Raw genomic sequence first — 8,579 nt, forward strand, 5'->3', positions numbered from 1 at the left:
TAAGGCCAAGCTGTCATCCTGGCTGAAGCCTGCTCCTCTGGCTGGAGAGGTGCATCAGTTTCCACCTGGGGAGCATCATGGGCAAGTAAACCCCTAATAACCCTTCCAGCTCACACAGTCCCAGCCCCACTATCCCTGCCCCATAAGGTTGGTACCAGGATAGGGAGCTCCTTCAGATCTCCATTTGTGTTGATGGTCAGAGTGGCCACCCCACTGGACGAGGTATGTACTTTGTGGTTTTGGCAGCGGACGAGGACTTTGGAGGCTGGGGACCCATCAGGATTTGAGACAAAGACCTGGGGTGGAATCTGGCATGAGATGAAGGACAGGCCTGGGGGTGGCCTGTTGTAAGAGGTGGGAACTGGGAATGCAATCTGGATAGGACTGCCTTGTACAGCTGTACAAGTTGTGCACTGAGCAACACCAGGGGCACCTCTCATTTAGAGCCTATGAGTGGAGCCCCTAGAGTTTTGCAGAGTACAACCGTATGTGGCAGCCCTGGTTGTTGGTGTACCGGGGTGTAAGGGTGGGGGGAATTGAGGGTGAAAAGGGTAGGAGGAGATGTGGAGGTCTTGGGGAAAACTTGGAGTAGGATTGGCACCAAAGGATGTCTCCAGCTTTTCTAATGCTTATCAGACATTTCAAAGTCACCCCAAATGAATGTATGTAAAAATAGCATGCTTTCTGGGCAAATGTAGCCTTAAGATAAACTTCTAAGCATCACCTTCCAGCCTGACTGTGATCCCTAACCCCCCACAGAGAAATTCTGGAGCCATCACTGTGCTTTGGGGGGACCTGGTGAAGACTTGAGGGAACCTTGGGATTGGTCTGGAGGCATGATGGACTCAGCTCTCAGACAGATGAGCTCTGGGAGGCAGGTGAAACCTGTGTGCGTTTTTGTCTCCTGGGAAGGTCTGTTTCAGGGAGGGGCCCAGAGTCCCTGCGTGGAGTGAACCCAGACTCTGACCCTAAAGTGGAATGGCATCCCTGGCTTGAAATACTGGGGTGTCCTGGTGAACTTGATGTTGTACGGGCTCTGGACAATCTTCACCCCGGAGGTCTCGGCCTGGACCATCTCACCCCCTGGAGAGACAGGAGGATCGTAAGTTCTGTGGCAGAGGTTCAGTTTCCTGGGGAAAGAGCAGGCTGGTATGGGAGGCCCATCTTGGTGAAGGCAGGAAAAGACAGTACCACGATTTCAGCTCCTCCCAGCCCTTCCAGCATTTCCCCATTTCTCTGATGAGGAAACTGAGGCAGGAGGTGGCCCAAGGTCACATGGGTGGAGTGTCTGGGTTGGGAAAGGACACAGGGTCCTGACCTCAGCCAGGGGCCTGGGTGAGGGTGGCACCTGAGGAGAAGACAGTGACGTTGACAAAGATTGAGGCCCCAATGAAGTCCTCTTCCGGGCCTTGGAATGTGGCCATCAGTGTGTCCTTCTGGAGGGAGACGTGGCCGAGGCCTTCAAAGATCTGCTCTCAGTGCAAGAGAGAGGAGAGGAGATGGTTTTTTGGGAAATGGGCGATAGTAGAGGAAGGGGAGGTGGGGAAGGGGGAAAGAAGGGGGAGGAGGTGGGGAAGGAGAGACAGGGGAGGGGTGGGTCTCAGTCACCTCCACCCTCTGCAGGGAGCTTTTGATGGAGATCCGATGGGAATCCTGCTTCACCCCAAAGATGGCCAGAGCGTGTCCATCCACTGGCTTGTTGAATATATATCTGGGGGATGGACAACCATCTCACTGGCTCTGAAGCACCCACACAACCTCATGTATCTGCAGAGACAGCCTGTGTAATCTCCTGGGGCTGCAGAAATGGCTGTAACACTTTGGGAGGGGCGGAAGTGGCCTCTGGTAACTTAGATGTTTCCATTACTGACCAACACAAGCCTGGGAGGTGACAAATATGTCCCTTAAGGCCTTGTTGGGTTGCAGATGAAGCCTGTGTAACCTCACAGGATGGTAGAGGTAGGCTGTACAACCATATGGAGCCACAGAGAAATCTGAACAAGGACTTCCCTGGTGGCGCAGTGGTTAAGAATCCCCCTGCCAATGCAGGGGACACGGGTTTGATTCCACATGCCGTGGAGCAACTAAGCTCGTGCGCCACAACCACTGAAGTCTGCATGCCTAGAGCCTGTGCTCTGCAACAAGAGAAGCCACCGCAATGAGAAGCCCGCACACCACAGCGAAGAGTAGCTCCTGCTCGATGCAACTAGAGAAAGCCCGCACACAGCAACGAAGACCCAATGCAGACAAAAAAAAAAAAAAGAAAGAAAGAAATCTGAACAACCCCTGGGATGGCAAAGGTGGCCTGTGAAGCCTCGTCAGGCAGTCTAGGTGACCTGTATGGAATGATAGAGCTGCAGAAATGGTCTGTATAATGTCAAGAAGTGGCAGATATGGCCCTTACAACCCTAGGTGGACAATATGGCCTGTGCAGCCTTGTAAAGTTGTGGGGATGGTCTGTAAATTCCATAAGGCAACATATGTGACATTTGCAATTTCATAGAGCTTCAGAGATGGTCTGGACAACCTCACAAGATGGCAAAGGTGCCTATGCAACCTCTTGGACCTTTAGAGATGGTCCAAACCATGAGATGTCGTATAAGTCCATTAGGTAGATAAGGTGGCCTGTACAACCCCAGAGACCTGAAGGGATGGTCTGCATAACCGCGCGGGACAAGAATGTCTCATGGGTGGCAGACAGTGCTTCTCCTATACCCTAAGAGCTACAGAAGTGGCTCATTTCTCTCTACCCGTTCAGTTTCTTGGCATTTCTGGTCCTCTGGCCAGGCTGGGGGTAAAGGAACTCACCGGGCCTGGATATTCACACCCAGGGCCTCATCGTTGAGGTAGAAGAAAGTCTTGTTTGGTGTCAGCTGGACCTCAAAAGATGGGAGCACTGGGTGTAGTAAAGAGAGTGTCACCCTCAGCGTTTCACTGTCACCCGCCCGTCCCCTCCCTGCCCCACTCGCTCCTTCCTCAGTGATTCTGGCAGCCCCCAAGGGCTGGAGCACATAGTCCTCAGGCCCTGGCACACAGTAGGTGCACCATGAGACCTCCTTTGCATTTCCCGCCCCGGTCCTTGCGTGATCCACCTTGTCTACCCTGGCACACCCTTCTCACCAAACTCCTTCACTTCAAAGTTTGCCTTGAACTTCTGCTCGGGTGCACTTTGGTATCTGGCTTCGATGCTCCAGGTCCCAAGACTGAGACACAGAGAGTTAGGAGAGATGGAGCCTGAGAAGGAGAACCTCCCTCCCTCCACCCCTAGGGTTCCCAACAGGGCACCTGATGAGCTCTGGGAGGCGGAAGGAGTTCGCGAAGACACTGTCCTTGGCCAGGAGATCCTGGCTGATCACAGTGATCCCCTCCGGGTTCTGCGGGGATCGGGGGTGGTTGGTTCATGCCCCAGGCCTTCAGCATGTGATATAACCCCAGTGTCTGGGATCCGCTCAGGAGAGGTCACCTTGATGTCCAGAGTGAACGTCCTGGGCACAGGATCCATCCTGTGGTTCACAGTGTACACCCGGTATTGAACTGGAGGAGGAGGGAAAACTCTTTGAGCATGAGATAGAGTTTGGAGAGGGGGTGGGTATAGTCATTAGGATCTCGGGCAGCGGGGGGGCCTTGGACAGAAGGACACCCTGGGAGGTGGAACATGTGGGCATGGGGGAAACTGGGGATGAGAGTCAGCGCCTGCCCCAGGCCAAGTGCCTAGGGGCTGTACCCAGTTGCTCAGGAGTGTAGATGGTCTTATCTGTCTGGATGAAGATGTAGCCAGCGTGGGGAGCTACCAGCACCAGCTTCTCCATTAATGCGGAGGCCGAGGTGGGTGCCCAGGTTGCCTGGATGATGACGTACTGAGTTCCTGGTTGTGGCGGGTAGACCAGGCTTTCGGGAATCTGGGGAGAGATGCCCACACTCCTCAGGGCCTGCTGGGGTCTCCACCCCTGCGGGCAAAGCCCTGGACCAGATCTTGGAGAAGCAATTGAATGGGAACTCTCTGGTTCTGCCCTTGGGAGCAAGGTCCCCACGTGTGCCGCCCAGGTTGCTGCTGTACAAGGGCATCCAGCCCAGCGCGGGGGTGGGGGGTGGGGGGGTGGGGGGGTGGGGGGGTGGTGGAGGGGGGATGCGATCCCGTTTAAGCTCAGTTTCCCAGACTACCAGCAGAGGGCGCCTTTTATTAATTCGCACAGAGACGTTATACGGACTAATCGAGGCCTTTCTCGGAGCCCAGACCTACGGGACTTTGAATTTCTAAATGGATAGGACATGCAAACTGGTATATATAGAATGGATAAACAACAAGGTGCTACTGTATACCGCAGGGAACTGTACTCAATATCCTGTGATAAACCATAATGGTAAAGAATAAGAAAAAGGACAGATGAATGGATAAAGAAGTGGCACATATATACAATGGAATATTACTCAGCCATAAAAAGAAACGAAATTGAGTTATTTGTAGTAAGGTGGATGCACCTAGAGTCTGTCATACAGAGTGAAGTAAGTCAGAAAGAGAAAAACAAATACCATATGCTAACACATATATATGGAATCTTAAAAAAAAAAAAAGAGTTCTGAAGAACCTAGGGGCAGGACAGGAATAAAGACACAGATGTAGAGAATGGACTTGAGGACATGGGGAGGGGGAAGGGTAAGCTGGGACGAAGTGAGAGAGTGGCACTGACATATATACAGTACTAAATGTAAAATAGCTAGCTAGTGGGAAGCAGCCGCATAGCACAGGGAGATCAGCTCGGTGCTTTGTGTCACCTAGAGGGGTGGGATAGGGAGGGTGGGAGGGAGATGCAAGAGGGAGGAGATATGGGGATATATGTATATGTATAGCTGATTCACTTTGTTATAAAGCAGAAACTAACACACCATTGTAAAGCAATTATACTCCAATAAAGATGTTAAAAAAAAAAAGAATGTATATACAACTGACTCACTTTGCTGTACAGCAGAAATTAACACAACATTGTAAATCAACTATACTTCAATTTAAAAAAATGGATAGGACATAAGAGGAGCAGTAACTATATCCAGGCCTTGCATCTCTTTTTTTTTTGATGTGGATCATTTTCAAAGACGTTATTGAACCTGCTACAATACTGCTTCTATTTTATGTTTTGGTTTTTTGGCTGTGAGACATGTGGGATCCTAGTTCCCTGACCAGGGATCGAACCTGCACCCCCTTCAGTGGAAGGTGAAGTCCCCACCACTGGACTGCCAGGGAAGCCCCACAGGCCCTGCATCTCTTCTCCAGTGTGCCTCTTGGGAAGTCCCTCTAGAGTCTGCCCCTCTCTATGCTTGCTGCTGACGCAGAGATTCCCTTTATGGCCACCCAACCCGGCCTGTCACCCACCGTCACTGGTGACTGGTCCATAAAGTGGTTTTCTGGTGAGAGAACGAGCTGAGCCCTAGCCACTGGCATCTTCTTCATGGGGAAATCCCACACGGTGAGGTTCACCTTGAGGGGCCTGGTGAGGGGCTCTGTGGAGTCCGAGTGAGCCTGCACGTGGATGTTCTCCGGGCTGCCGACCCGCAGGACCCGGGGGGTCACCAGGATGTACCTGCCAGCAGACAAACATGGGAGCACAGGGGGACTCAAGTGGTGGAAGTGATGGACGGGGGTCACATGCGGGGAATCATACGGATGGCAGATGTCCCCTCAGTTCTCCAGACTCACAGCGGCTCAGCGTGGGCAACGGGGGTCCCCAGGTGGAGTAGGATCAATCCTAGGAACCAGGGCACATCCATGGCGGTGGGAGGACAATGTGGGGCCACAGGCCACGGATGCCTGTCCTCTTGTTCACCCCAGCTCTGGTCTGTTTGCCTTGGCTTACCCTGGCCGAGTTAATATCTAAATGAACATGGGGAGGAAATTCCCATAAATCCAATGGGTGACTAGAGGGCTGCTCCGCCCTCCTCAGCTAATCCTCCGCAGGATGGGGGGCTGGGGACAGTTGCATTGAGAAGTGTTCCAGGCCCCACCCACGCCTTGGGGGCCAGGGTGTTAGGAGGGCTGCCTTTCCCATCAGCCATGGGTTCTCATCCTGAAGCCCTCTCCTCCCCCAGCAGGGAGCCTGGGCCATGTGGCCCTGGGCATGCACTCAGGGCTTGGCTGGGATTGGCTGGTAGGGGCAGGAGGAAAGAGGACTGTCCCCTCCTCTGCCCTTGTGAAACTGGCGAGAATTTCTGGGGTAGTTGTTCCAAGTAGGGCAATGCAGGCATTATGTTTTCATTTCCCAATCACAGGCATGATCAGCCATATGGCATTTAGCCATCTGACCCCGGGGACCCACTGTAGTGGAAGCTTCTGGGAAATGCATGGGTCAAACGCTCTTACTGGGTTTCAGATCTTTCTGAGCCCAGCATGTATTGCATGGCTTTTCTCCTTCCTTGCAGGAGCCGATCACACTTGGTAAATCGTCCACTGTCTATTGTTCCTAAATCATGCCAGTCTCTCCGGGCTCCTTTCCCAACAGGCGAATTATACATATTAAACCGGGGAGGAAAACACATCTTGCTTGAAGCATTCCTGGAAGAAGGCTTTCTCTGGCCAGAAATAATTCTCACTGGCTGTTTAATATGCCCTATTAAAGACGTTGAACCCAATTTGTGATGTCTGCCCCTTCGAAGCAGGTGGGGCTGCAGACAAATTTGTCTGGTTCTTTCTTCTTCAGTGAAGTCAATACTGCCAGCTTGGAGAGTCTTGCCTGTTGGAGGGACCCAGACCACCCCGAACAATGATAATATACATTTATCCCACAAAAATTCGTTAAATATTTACTACAAGCTTGGCCCTACTTAGCATGCTGAGGACACAGCAGTGACCACAATAGACAAAGTTGCTGCTTGTGTGAAATAGGCTTTTTTTTAAAATGAATTTATTTATTTTATTTATTTTTATTTTTGGCTGCGTTGGGTCTTCGTTGCCGTGAGGGGGCTTTCTCTAGTTGCGGCGAGTGGGGGGTTACTCTTCGTTGCGGTGCACGTGCTTCTCATTGCGGTGGCTTGTCTTGTTGCAGAGCATGGGCTCTAGGCGTGCAGGCTTCAGTAGTTGTGTCACATGGGCTCAGTAGTTGTGGCTTGCGGGCTCTTGAGCGCAAGCTCAGTAGTTGTGGCGCACGGGCTTAGTTGCTCCACGGCATGTGGGATCTTCCTGGACCAGGGCTCCAACCCATGTCTCCTGCATTGGCAGGTGGATTCTTAACCACTGCGCCACCAGGGAAGTCCCTGGAGTGGACATTTTTTGAGAACTTACTTTCTCCTTAAACCTCATAGCCTCCCGTGACTTGGGTTCACTGTGTGCCCACTTTCCAGACTCTATCTTTGTAGAGATTTGGGAAACCGAGTGTGTCAGACACGAAGGGGGTAGTCATTTATTCCTCAGGCATTTATCGTGCACCTACTGTGGGCAAGACACTGTTCTACATGCTCTATGTACACTCACAGAAGTCTCACAGCTGAAGTAAGGATTACCACCCATTGTACAAATGAGGAAACCGAGGCCCCGAGAGGATGAGCAACTTACCCCGGGTCAGGCAGGTGAACCATGAGGATGGGTAATGCTCTTAAGTCTATGGTAAACAATCTCTTATGAAGCAAAAAATCAACAGAATTGAATTAAAGCCTGGATCAGGGATGCAGATGAGACCTAATTTAGAAAGTTCTAGAACACTGGTGTCCATTTGGGGTGGCATGTTCCACCGCTGTCCCAGGCTCTCAGGGAACCTCCATTGGTTCTGTTCAGCTCTCTCTTGGCTGGGGGAGAGCTCCCCCCCTTCACATCTTCATTCTTATACCAGGTATCCACATCCCTGCCCCCATCCTAGGGGCACCCAGGTGTCCAGGATGGGGGATATCCAAAGGTGAGGGGCTGCAGAGGCTTTATTCTCACCTTTCTCTCCAGTCTGGGCTCTTTCCTCAGTGCCAGTGTCTGTCCCCCGAGTGGGAATCTTTACCAGGTAGGTGCATCCAAGCCTCTTTGCAGCACACTCAGGCCTGCAGAGGTCTCTTGAGTTTCTTTTCTTTCCTTTTTTATTTTATTTTTTTTTAGCAGTAAGCAGAACTTATTTATTTATTTATTTATTTATTTAGGCCACACTGCAAGGCTTGTGGGATCTTAGTTTCCGACTAGGGATCGAACCCGTTCCCCGTGCAGTGGCAGTGGTTAGCGTCCTAACAACTGGACCGTCAGGGAATTCCCTTGAGTTTCTATTTTGACTTGGAGGTGGGTCCAGGAAGGGAAAACTGCCCTTGGGTGCCAATGAGCAGCAGAGGAGGCAGGAAAACAACTAGTGTAGGGTCCTTTGGGATATAGCCTTGCCACCCAGTGAACTAATGGATGGAGTCAAAAATGGATGCTGAGTGAATGAGTGATAGCAGGAATTCATATCTCATGCACCTGATCCCTCCACCCCACCCCAGTCCAGGTCCCCCAAAAGAAGAATGATAAGCATTTGCTCAATAATTAATAATGAAATAAATAATATAAATTTGAGCGGCTTTGTTGCTGGGGACACAGCAGTGAACAGGATGGAAACCCCCCCCTCATGGAGTGGATATTTACT

This window comes from Balaenoptera ricei, chromosome 3 (genome assembly GCF_028023285.1).
Source record: "Balaenoptera ricei isolate mBalRic1 chromosome 3, mBalRic1.hap2, whole genome shotgun sequence".
In the NCBI taxonomy this organism is placed as follows: Eukaryota; Metazoa; Chordata; class Mammalia; order Artiodactyla; family Balaenopteridae; genus Balaenoptera; species Balaenoptera ricei.